This window comes from Heloderma suspectum, chromosome 1 (assembly GCF_057233095.1).
Source record: "Heloderma suspectum isolate Gila_16-S chromosome 1, 16-S_ref, whole genome shotgun sequence".
Lineage (NCBI taxonomy): Eukaryota > Metazoa > Chordata > Lepidosauria > Squamata > Helodermatidae > Heloderma > Heloderma suspectum.
Window position 1 is genome coordinate 404,817,825 of NC_139458.1, and position 12,778 is coordinate 404,830,602.

At 45.5% G+C, this 12,778-nt stretch overlaps 1 protein-coding gene across 2 annotated transcripts in view; it reads right to left on the reverse strand.

Moving 5' to 3' along the window:
- TRERF1 (transcriptional regulating factor 1) overlaps window positions 1-5,838 on the reverse strand; it is a 96,246-nt gene extending 90,408 nt beyond the window's left edge. The window contains exon 1 of one of the 2 annotated variants that reach the window (XM_084828894.1): window positions 4,961-5,838. The gene's annotated coding sequence lies outside the window, so the exon portion shown is untranslated. Of the gene's footprint in view, window positions 1-4,614 lie in introns of both variants that reach the window. The other variant, XM_084828896.1, reaches the window with a different exon arrangement.
- Between the last annotated feature and the right edge of the window lie 6,940 nt (window positions 5,839-12,778).

Consider the following 12,778-nt stretch of genomic DNA (forward strand, 5'->3'; position numbering starts at 1 on the left):
AAACTGAGCAAAAACTATGCTTGTTAAAGTGCGTGTCAAGAAGACTACAAGAGCGGGAGGTACTGCATGAATCAGAGGGTTGCTCACGTCACGCCAAACCATGCTTTAGCAATACGTCCAGACCAGCCTATTAACACACATGCACACTAACGGTGAAAGATGGCTTGGCTAGGCATTTAAGCTTTACATCCTCTAATTCTGGCAAGCAGCCAAGAGCATACAAGTCTGCCACAGCCTGTAAAATTCATGCTGGTGGGCTATCCTAATTTCCCCCCTTCCAAACAGTTTTTCCCCACTTCAGCCTCAACGCTGATCAGAGAAAACCGATTCCTGAATGCAATTGAAATGTCATTATTATATGGACATTTTTATTGGAGTATTTGTAAAGCTGGAGGGAGCAATCCTATGGGCGCTAGACAGTGACTAGACAGCCACAGGATATAGGATTTTCTGGGAACCAACCTCAGAGCCCGTGCTCCGAGGTGGGTTCCCAGAGAACCAACCTCCCCCCACTTCCGCGCTGCCTCGGAGGCAGTGTGGAACAGCCCTGTCCTCTGCGCTCACAAGAGGAGCGCGGAGCAGCCGAAAAGGGGCGTTCCAGGGTGGGGAGGGCAGAAATGCCTGTATGACACATCCAATTGTCGTACAGCAGCCTCCTCCCCTGCTCTGCCCTCCCGTTGTTAGGCAGCCACAATCGGCTGTCTAGCCGAAAATGCAGGGCAGGAAAAGTGCGTAGGGAACGATCCCCTCCGTGCTTCTCCTGCCCTGCACTGGATACGCATTCACCTCCAAGTTCAGAGGTGGCCGCCTATCTGAATAGGATTGCGCCCTTAAAGGTATTAGCATGTACTTCCCTTATGTTATTTCAATTTAAGAAAAAAACAGAAGTACTAAAAACTGTTGACACACTAATAAATCTTAGCATCCCAAAGAATTATGCATGATATGCTAACAACCACTCATCTATTTCAACAGAGTTCAACTCTTCCACCGAGGCTGCTGGAGCACCTAGTTCTACAGTCACTACCTATTAGTTCTATTACACACTGAGACATGTATGTATTCCAACAACATTTATGTATTATCTCATGTATTACTTGCCGGGGATAGTCACCTGAAACTGCCAAACTTGCCTAATATTGCATTTGTAATTAGCATCCATTCAGTTTTAGTAATGAACTTATGAGGTGGAAAAAATTTCACCCCACAGCACTGGTTTCAAGTAAGGCAGCAAACCTTTACAGTGCAATCTTACATATGCCTACTCAGAAGCAAGTTCCATTAGTTCAGTAGGGCTTAGTCCCAGGCAATTGGGTATAAGACTGCAGCCTTAATCAAATAATCCATTAAAAAAATTCAGGCAGCAGTCCTATATCTACTTACCTAGGAACAAGCCCCATTAAATGCAACTGGCCTTACTTCGGAGTAGATACATATAAGATTGCACTCTTAAAGTTAAATACTAGCACTGATCAATCAATTAATCAACACATCCTTAACAAAGGTTAATTATTTGTAATATAAGTGCTAATAAAACATGTGGTAGCAAGCACCATCTTAGAAGGAGCAATCCTCCCCCTTCACACAAGATGGGATGCCTCTACAAATATGTGTACCTCTCTCTCTCTCTCGCATACACACGGGTGCGCGCATGCACGCACACACATGAGATATCATCTAAAAATGAAGTATGCTTTTTTCCTTCAAAACTATTGTTATAGTCCTACGCAACTTAGTTGATTAAAACTCTTTTGATGAATCAACTAAGATTTCTTTTATAAGAGAACAGATCTAGTTTCCAGTGTTTAAATTCCAATTAAGACAGGTGCAACAGGAAGTATTTCTAGAAGCCATGCCTTCTCATCCAGACATTCTACCTCCTAGGTCTGTGACTCCTGCTACTCAGAATTGAAAGACTACAAGGATTTCCAGCTCCTGACTGTAGCAGCAACAAAATTAACCCCCCACCCACCTTGCCCTAATTTATAATGCAGAAATGAAGGAAGTTTGGGGTAAGCAAGAGCAGTTTTTGTGTGGAAGAACTGTAAGCTCTGTTAAGTTCTGGTACTCAAAACAAATTTTTGCACCACATTCTGCTTGGTGGATCTCAGGGTAGAAAAAACAAAGTAGATCCCACAAACCTGAAGTTTGCCCATCCCCGGTTTAGAGCGTTCAAAGTACTTCATGTGAACTTCCTGCTCTCTATTCACTCTTAGCCATCCACTAGTGTTACAGCACCTCCCATCTTGTCTTCACTGTTACTTCACACGCAGCTACTACAGAGAGGTAATTTGAAATCTCTTCATGTAGCCTCTGTCCCTGTGTTGTGAGATGGTGAGGGGTGGGATTTATGTCAGTGTGGGGGAAATTGTCCAATCCACACAGTGAACTGCGGCACAGACAGTTTGCCATATGCGAAGGCCACCACATGGAGCAACTGAAACAGGTCTCCAGGCTGTGGCTGTAACATACGCACCGATTCTGAGACTACCAGGATGTAAACGCAAATGCACCTTCAGGCCACTTCCCTTGTACAGGTAACACTTATGTAGCACTTTAGAGTTAAGAACGTAAGAACTGCCCTGCTGGTTCTGACTGAAGGCCCATGTAGTCTAGCTTACTATTAAATAGAGTGGCTAAGCAGATGCTTCTGGGAACCTCACAATAAGAGATAAAGGCAATAGCCCTGCTTTGTTCTTGCTTCCCAGGAACTGGTACTAAGAAATGTATTGCCACTGAACCGAGATCATAAAGTGTTTCCCATATTTTACATTAGAAGTCCTTACAACTCTTCTGTAAGATAGGTAGCTCAATCAGTAGTATAATCCCCACAGAGCGGGGGGGGGGGGGGGTGTTGAGCATGAGAAGATTGCCTAAGGGCTACCTAATGAGTTCATGGCTCAGGCAAGTTTTCCAGCAGGGGCTACCAGCTCACAGCTCTTGCTCTATGAGAGGAATCCTAACCCCCATGTCTGCTGACTAGAGACAGTACATCTGCCCAACTAGCCCCCAGTATGACTGTGGAAAGCTCCACTGGCATAGCTCTACTAAAAGTGGTGTTCCTGCCAGTGGTAGGCCCCAAAAGGGACATTCCGGGGGCTGAGAATAGGCAGCCACAGATCCAAGCGTCCTTCATTCCACCAGGAGGCCCCAGGACTGTGGCTCTCATCTATGCCAGTCTGGCACTGAAACCGCAGGCATACTGGAGATGCTGGGGCAGATATAAAACCACCCCCTTGCTGGGGAGCTCCTCTCTACCAGCAGATGGTCACTTCTGTCCCATCTTAATCCCCTCCAGCAATTTGGGATTACTCCACCAGCTATCATCATAACTACTGCAGATCACATCCTTTTAAAAAGTAGCAGATTGACAGCTGACAGTGGACTACACCCACAGTTAGTTAGGTCTATGGTGCTAGGGAATGAATTTCTGTACTTGGATCTCATGGACAAGATCCATACTGGCATTAGTATTTAACCAAGGCTGTCAACTGACAAAAGAAATCTTAAGTTAATCATGTGAGTTCTGATCAATTGAGCAAGTAATCAAATACAACTGCATATGAATAAAAACGTTTCTAAAGAAAAATACATCCGGGAAGGGATGATGTATATAGGCACCCCTATAGGCAAGAAAACAAACGCTTCTTCTAACATGGAGTCCAGCTGCTGCATTTTTCTAAAAATGTATTTGTATTAAAATCATTTACCATGTTTTTAAAAACCGGGGACACCTTCTTAAGGTTTCAGAAGGTTTGAACTGATTATCAATGAAAATTTGCAGCCATAAGATATTAACCTCTGGACTGTAACACGTGAATCCTGCATTAATCAAAATTACACGAGCAGATAATAGATTCTGTTCATGCAACGCGGAAAATGATCTCGAGACTTTCCTGTCTCTCGAAACAAGGAACACGGTTTAATCACTGGCGTTTTATATTCCCCTCTCCAGTTGTTGTTTTAAAAAAACAAAACCCAATCAACTATATTATTTTCTCGATTTTCAGGGACTAAGTCTGACTCATCTCTGTTAAAAAGAAAAAGTGCATCCATCTTACTTTAAGTGTCTCTTTGCTTTGCCGAATGCTAAGCAGCAGACGCCATGGGGAAAAGCATGGGTGTATAGACTTAGGGAGTGGCCAACATGCAAATCTCTCTAGCTTTCTAATTTCCCACCGACTGCAAGCAGGTATGGCAGCATGTTATCAAGTGTCAGATCCACGCATATGGTAACTTGCCCCACCGCATGCAGCCTTTGAGCTACACACGCACTATATTTAAACGATCACCCCTCCCCCCCGTGTGTGTTTTAAGTGCTGTAGCTCCAGGCAATCGCCTAGATTCGATTTCAGTTTTAAAGCACTCTTAACGCCTTGCACCTTAAAAGAAACACCAAGTAATAGGGTTTTTAAATTAAAAAACAAGCAAACTGCCAGTCTCAATGCTCTGCTCTTTTCCTGCTGGGATATCTTGCAGCAAGAGGGAGGAGGAAACAGGGAGGGCCTCGCCTACTCGGTCCTACATACCGAAAGTGAGTGAACTGCAAACTTAAAAAAAAAAGTTGAGCTTGTAGCTTAATGCAAGAATGGAAGTTGTTAAGCGTTAGCCTACCTGGTGCAAGTCTGCAACAAGTGCATGCAGGGTCCGAGTTCAGTATGGGCGCATTTTCCCCCCTCTTAAAAAAAATAATACAGCGACGGGGCAATTGCAATTTTAATTTATTACTGTGCTGCTATTTACTCGGGTCCTACTTTGCTTGCAGTACAGCTCATCCTGTAAACAAATATCGCTCCGCCAGGAAATATACGCACCCCCCGCCGCCTCCGCCGCCTCCCCCCGCTCCAGCAGCCCCTGTGCACTGTACCCTCCCCCTAGCGATTACACGGGGGGGGGGTGAAGGGTGGAAATAACTAATCTCAGAGCCACGCCAGGAAAAACTCAAGGTAGCTGGACTTACCTTGTGCATGAAATTCCATGCACGTCTCCTGTAAGGGGGCGCTGCCCCCCCAATCTGTGGCGCAAAATTCCAGTGTCAGCAAAACGCTGTCAAATTATTTTCGTGCAAAGGGGGGTGGGGGGGAGAGAGAGAGAGAAAGCAGAAGCAAAAAGGGGAGGAGGCTACAGCAGAAAATCGGATCCCTCCGCCGACATGGGTCTGGTCCTGAGTTTGCAAACCAGGAAGTAAGGTGTCAGCAGCCGCAGCAGCAGTAGTAGAGGTCGGAGCCCCGTCGCCGGGTTGTTCTGTGTTAGGAGCGACCTGCGCCTTTCTTTAGATCGGGGTAGCAACCAGGTGTGGTCTCCTCAAATTAGTTGCAGCTCTTCAGGGGGGATTTAGAGGTGCGGTTTGGATCGCCCCATTTTTCCTTTCCAAAGGCTGCAGATTCACTAGACGCAACGGAGCCCCCCTCCTATGGCTCTCTAGCCGGTCAGCGGCCCCGGGCCAGATTGCCCTGAGGAGCGAGCGATCTCCCACGAATTGCATCGCTTCGGGGCGGCGGGATCCCCAGCCACGCTCCGAACTCGGTGCATGGAAAAAGGGCTGCGTGCATGGCGCGCCGTTTCTTCCCTGGGCGGCTCGTAACTCGTGTTTTCAAAGGGCCCCTGCTGGATCCTTCTTGAATCCGAGGAGTTGGGCGCGGTGCAGATTTGGTATGCGTTTCAGAAACTCTGAGGAGGCGGGGGAAGGCGTGCATTTAAGTACATCCTGAAGGAGACATAACAGGCTGACCCTATGCGTGTTTACTCGGAAATAAGTCCTGCTCGTATTTAATAAGATTCAATAATCCCAGGTGAGTGGACAGGATTGCATCCTGAAGAGACACCCCCCCCCCAACACACACAAAAAGCCCTGTATTCCCAAAGATGGATGGGAGGAATCTTTAGGCGGCAATCCTAGCCACGCTTACCTAAAAGTAAGCCCCATTGACCACAGTGGGACTTTACTTCCGAGTAAGCATGCATAGGATCGGGCAGTAAGAAAGATCCCAGAAAGCTCTGGCTTTCCGCTTGCAAACTCCCAGGTAGGAATCTGTGAGCATAAGGACGATGCTTCTTCGCAATAGGGTGTGGACTGCTGTCTTCTATTCCTTTTTCTCCTTCCTTCCACAGCGCCATGACTGCAAAACGTGGGGAGGAAGGTGGGGGGGGACTCCTCCTGGGAGTGCCCCCAACTGGCTTTTGATTGGCGCTGCGCTCAGACGTGGGTCCGCTTGCGCTCCTCTCCCCTCCCCTCCACGAACACTTCGCAGAAAAGAAACTTGCGTTTTTCGTTGCAGTCAGACGTCTCTCTGTTTAAAAAAGATAAATCTGTTAAGGTATTTGCAGGTAAAACAAGCACACATCTTTCCAGAGTGGGGCGTTGGACTGAGCAGAACCAAGAGCCTAACGTGCAACTCCCACTTTTACAAAGGTTGACAGCTTCTTTTTCCTGGTAAAGCTCCTGTGTCTTTCTTACACAACACAGTGACTTGGTTCGCACAACACAAGTCAAAGCTCGGGTTGAGTATGAGTTGAGTGTGGGTTCCTGTTGAACTGTGGCTTGTCCTGTGAACCCAGCTGCACTAACAAACCATAGTTTGTTCACAACCCATAATTCACAACCCAAAAAACAAACTGTGGGTTTTCTTTGTGAGTTGTTCATGATTTATTAGTGTGGCTCTGTTCACACAAAACAACCCACAATTCAGCAATAACCTATACTCTGGCGTGTTGTGTTCTGTGAACCCAGCCAGTGGCAAGTATTGTTTGAGTGGGTGAAGCTTTGCCTATCATGGCATTTGTATGCTTGGGAAGATGGCCCCTCTGCTGAATTACTGCTTGTTGGGTAGCAATCAAAAGCCCAGGAGCCTTCTTGGAGGGGAAAATTGGCAACTATTTGGGATTTTTATTTTATTTTTATTTATTATTAATTAAATTTATTAATCGCCCATCTGACTGGTCACCCAGCCACTCTGGGCGATGTACAACCCACCATAAACAATTTAAAACAATAAAATTTTACCATAATTTTTTTTTAAAAAAAAATACCCTAACCCACCCCAAATGCCTGCCTGAACAACCACGTTTTTAATGCACGACGGAAGCTCATTAAAGAGGGGGCATGACGGAGTTCCCTAGGGAGGGAGTTCCACAGAGTGGGGGCCACCACAGAGAAGGCCCTCTCCCTCGTCCCCACCAGTCTAGCTGTCCTGGCTGATGGGACAGAGAGAAGGCCATCCGAGGCTGATCTTGTTAAGCGGCCTGTCTGGTGTTGCTGGAGGCGCTCCTTAAGATAGGCTGGGCCGGAACCATATAGGGTTTTAAAGGTCAAAACCAACACCTTGAATTTGGCCCGGAAAACAACTGGTAACCAGTGCAACTCCTTCAGCACTGGAGTGATGTGATCTCGCCGGCGGCTGCCTTTAATCAGGCGAGCCGCCGCGTTCTGTACCAGCTGCAGTTTCCGAACCGTCTTCAAGGGTAACCCCACGTAGAGCGCATTACAGTAGTCTAAACGAGAGGAGACCAGGGCATGTACTACCGATGGGAGCAGATGGTCGGGAAGGTAGGGGCGCAGCCGCCGTATCAGATGGAGTTGATAGAGCACTGTCCGGCTCACAGCTGACACCTGAGCCTCCATGGACAGCTGGGAGTCCAAAATGACCCCCAGGCTGCGGACCTGGTCTTTCAAGGATAGCTGTACCCCATTCAACACCAGGTCAACATCCCCCAGCCTCCTCTTGTCTCCCACCAAAAGTACCTCGGTCTTGTCAGGGTTGAGCTTCAGCTTATTCCTCCCCATCCAGCCACTCACCGTCTCCAGACATTTGGACAGGGATTCTACGGCCAACCTTGGTGAAGATTTGAATGAGAGGTAGAGCTGAGTGTCATCTGCATATTGATGACACTGCACCCCAAACCTCCTGATGATAGCCCCCAGTGGCTTCACATAGATGTTAAATAGCATCGGGGAGAGGATGGAACCCTGTGGCACCCCACAAGTAAGTGGCCACGGGTCCGAAACCTCCTCTCCCAGTGCAGTGGTTTATGTCATTAAACCACTGCTCAGAGGGCTTCTGCCACTCTAGAATTTGCACATAACTAGCGGTAACTTGGATCTGATTCCAGTACGTATGTTCATTACTTAATAACTAATGTTTGAATGGGCCATCACGTGTAGAACTTTATCATCTCACATTGCTTCAAATTTATTTTTTTATTTATTTTATTGCATTTATACCCCGCCTTTTTTTCCTCTTGCAAGGAACCCAAGGCGGCTTATATTATCCACCTCCTCTCCATTTTATCCTCACAACAACAACCCTGTGAGGTGGGTTGGGCTGAGAGTCTGTGACTGGCCCAAAGTCACCCAGTGAGCTTCCATGGCCGAGTGGGGACTAGAACCCGGATCTCCCAGGTCCTAATCCAACACTCTTGCCACTATGGAAATAAGCCCGCCCCACACACCTTCAAAAATAAAAAGTTACTAGCCTGCTGTAAGCTGGCAAAGCAGGGATAGAGCGTACCATTCTTCCAGTAGCCTACTGCATTTCTATGCTGGGCATGGAGGAGGGGGCTTCCTCCTCTCACAGCCTGCTTGTTTTCTGTAATGGGCCTCCAGCAGTCTGTGCTCGCCTCCATGCAGTTTCTTGTCACCTATGGCTTACCAGGCAAGTGCCTAAATACAAGGACGCTTAACTATTCGGTACACACATTCAACTGCCAGCCATCAAGCATACAGCAATCAAGTGATGTACCTAACTGTGTGAACCTGGTGATACTTATTGATGAAAGCTGCAACAAAGTAGTCTTTCCCTGAGATGCCTGAAAGAGACAGTGGATGGATCTGGAATATTCTATACCCAGTTCTGCTGTGGTCCAAGGAAGAAATAGTTGAATAGAATGAGCTCAGATGTATTATTTATTTAAATTATTTAAATTATTTAATTTAAATAATTTAAATAAATTATTTAAAATTTATTATTTTGGGACACAAGTGGGATCTTCAGCAAAATGTTGCAGGGTATCCTCTCATAACAGCAGGACTCCTGTTCAGGGTTCCAGTCAGCCATCAGTTTTGCAACTAATGTTCAACATTCCCTGGCTACTGAGCATGCTGAGACCTCACTGGGCTATTGGGGTGGAGATTGTCCCCTTAGGGTACAATCATATACAAGTTTAGAGAAAAATAAGTCCTGCAACTCCCAGCTTGGGAAGCCACATTTTTGCAGAATACTTTTACTCCATTGTTTTTCTTTAATTCAGCTCCCCTGCAGCTAAGCTGCTGTGTGCCCATCCCCCTGCTTTAAACTCAATATGATGGGGGCGTTCCTAAGGGTGTGTCTTACCTGGCAGTGCCCTTGGTAACCTAGGTAACTAGAGTAACTTACTTTCTTTTCCAGCACTCTTTCGAATCTTCAGAATCGCCCCGCACGTCCTTTTTTGCCAGTGGAACTAATTAGCTTCCATGATGATACACTTCTCTGATGTCTGCATTATTGTGGTTCCCTGATGTTGTGTGAAATCGCTTCCATGACATTGTGTAAAGTTGCTTCTCTGATGCATAAGAGCTTTATTGCAGAAGTGATCAGGTGAGGTCTCGGGATCAAGGAAGCCTGTCATTACGACCAGGGAGAAAGTACTCAGAGAAGGAGAAAGGGGTGGTGTGGGAAGCTATAACTCCCTGACAGTTTGCTAGAATGGGAAGAAATGGGGGGTCTGTTCTCAGGGAAGCCTTCAGATGCTGAAGGATGTTGGCTTCTTCAAGGAAATCCATGTATTTTGGGAAAAATGGGGTGGGAGCAATAACTCCGTGACAGTGTACTGGAATGCAGCAAGATATTGTGTGTGTGTGTGTGTGTGTGTGTGTGTGTGTGGAGGGGATGTTCGATGAAACTTCCAGAAAACAGGGAAGGAAAGGGTTGGGTCACTGAGGCTATGAGCGACACACCCACTAAGGCTGGGCTACATGCCCCATGGGCAGGAGTATGATACCGAATGCAGCGCGGTAGTGAAAACAGGTCAGTAATGGAGCTGAAGTAAGCTGGAAAAGTTGGACTACAACCAGTCTCAGAAGAAGCAGTTTTTCCGCGATAAAATGCGGGGCTGGTGCGGAATGGCCACGACGTCATGGAAACACAGAGACCCCACCACGCAGCCAGGTTGGAGTAAATCGCTGATGGAAACACAGCCATAGCTTGAGAACACTCTTGTTGAAGCTGAGCAGGTCTGGGTCTGATCAGTGCCTGGATGTAGACACCTGGAAATATTCTGTACCTCTATCTAAGCTCCCCAAAGGAAAGGCAGGAAATAATTAAAAGTGTATGTATGAGAACATGTTGGCCATTTTCATATATCTGAAAGGCTATCAGAAGGAAGAACAGTTGCTCACCTTGTACACAGAGGATTGAAAAAGCAGCACTGACTTTATATTCTAGGTGCAGATTAAGTATGGAACTTCCTCTTTCCCTGGATATTTCCAAAAACTAGACTGAAATTCTTTCAGATCTTTTACTTTGGAATAATACAGTAACTTAGGAACATAGGAAGCTGCCCTATACCAAGTCAGAGTGTTGGTCCATCTAGCTCAATATTGTCAACATTGACTGGCAGCAGCTCTCTCTGGTTTCAGGCAGGAGTTTTTCCTGGCCTACTTGGAGATACAGGGGGATCAAACCTGAGACCTTCTGCATACAAAGCATGTCCTCTACCATTGGGCTACAGGCCCCTGCAATAGGGCTGAGGAAGACCCATTCTAAAGCCCTTCAGGAATGCAGTTTGTCTTCATATTTATCAATGTAATGCCTAAAAATTTCATCTCGACTTTTCATCCTGGGGTAAAATTAGAAACTATGGCAGCAGTTTGAACATGGAATTGCCCCAATCACATAGGAAAAGAAGATTGAAAATCAACAGGGTCAAACAATTAAGTGCAGAAGAACTTAACTATCTGCCTCTGGCTCTCCTCCCTGTAGCGGCCCAACCCCACCCTTTCTATATGGTTTTCTCCCAGCTGAGGCTCTGATACTGGATGAAAATCACTTCCTAGCCAACTTTGCATATGTTCATGGCAGCGTACAAAAAAGTAAAACAAAAATTACACCCCCCCTCCAAAATTAAAAAAAAAACCCTGAAAAGAGCCAAGGAGCACCAAACCAGCAAACTAGTCAGCTGAACTAAAGGTCAAGTGGAAAAGAAGCATTTTGCACCTGGTGCAGAGTGTCAGTACAACGGGGTGAGGGAGGGGGGATTCATTCCACGGCCTCTGAGCAATAGATGTGTAAAAACTAAACACTCTGCTTCTGGCTGCAACAATTATTAAATTATATCCCACTTTTTTTCCTTCAAGGAGCTGAGACTTCATTTTTAAAACTTGTCACGCACACACCCATGTCCTCTTTTTATGTGTGAGGGCAGTTCTGTGTTTAAATACATGAAACTCTGTAATGTCTAGTTTGGTCCTCAGCATAACTCTTTGGCATGAATTAAAAATATATTTCTAAAGTGTAATAAATTGATGGGGCGGGTGGGACAGAAAGACACATCATTTAGTTTTAGGTGCAATCCTATACATGTTTAGATAGAAAAGAGTCCGACAACACCCAGCATGCTCCAGCCACCCATGCTGGCTGAAGCAAGCTGGGAGTTGTGGGCCTTTTCTTTCTGTCTGAACATGCATAGGATTACACCTTTAATGCCACAGAAGTGTTTATAGATCAAATGCATGAAATATTGCAAAGTCATACTTATTAAAAACGCACAGTCGCCTTAACCATAGTTTTGTGTGAAAGTTCACAAGCTGAGAACTTGGGGGGGGGGGAATGAGATTATTTTTCCATTGTGTTTGCTCCATGTGCAATGAGATAGCAGAAGATCAAGGCCAACAGCTTCTATTGTTTGTGAGGGAGTGGAACACCAGTGATACTGGGAGAGGGAATTAGGTGAGAAGCTCCAAATGTGCTTTTTATGGGCACATGTACTAATTCTGATGCAACTCTTTGCAGTTTCATCTCACAAGGGAAGTGGTTGCTTAAACAGGGTAAGGTGTTTCTCTATAGATGTATATTTCAATGTACTTTCTTAGAGTTTCTGTGTTGCTAGTGACTCAGAAAACCACCTCTTCTGTATCTCTGCTTCCAAGATAATGTAAGCAAAGTGACAACTTTGAATCTTGAGGAACCTAGACTGCCTTATAACACTAATAAATTCATAAATCTAGTTCTATCACATGGGGTATCTATGATAGGGAGATTGTACAAATTCATTTCTGGCTTTATAAGGACACACACTGGTATGCTTCATAGGTATTGCTGGCAATATTTCATTTTAGTTTGTTGCTGTGCTCTTCCATTTTCTTGTCCATTAACTGTTTAATTGCCTTGCAAGTCGTTTTGAACCCTCTTGCCTTCAAATTAGGCAGCAACAACAACAGCAAACAGTGAAAGATATAGCCTCAAATTCTTAAGCCAGCAGGGTGCAGTAATCAGTTTTAGGTCTGTGCTTTTAAATGACAAAAAAAAAAATCATTTTATGGAGAACTTTCAGCCCAAGGTTAATGGGTCTGCTGTCTAGCAAAATCCACTGAGAGAAAATATTTTAGTGATATTGGAGCAAGACAAGAATAAGTCTCTAATAGTCTAGAACTTCAATGTTGTGCCCTTAGGCACAGTGTACCTGCAGACACCTCTCTTGGCACCTGCCAGGCTCCCTGCCCCTCCTGCTTTTTATTTTATTTTTAAAGATATTTTTAATTTTAAAATAATAACTGGGAAGCTGGCATGCTGCAAAGCATCAGTCT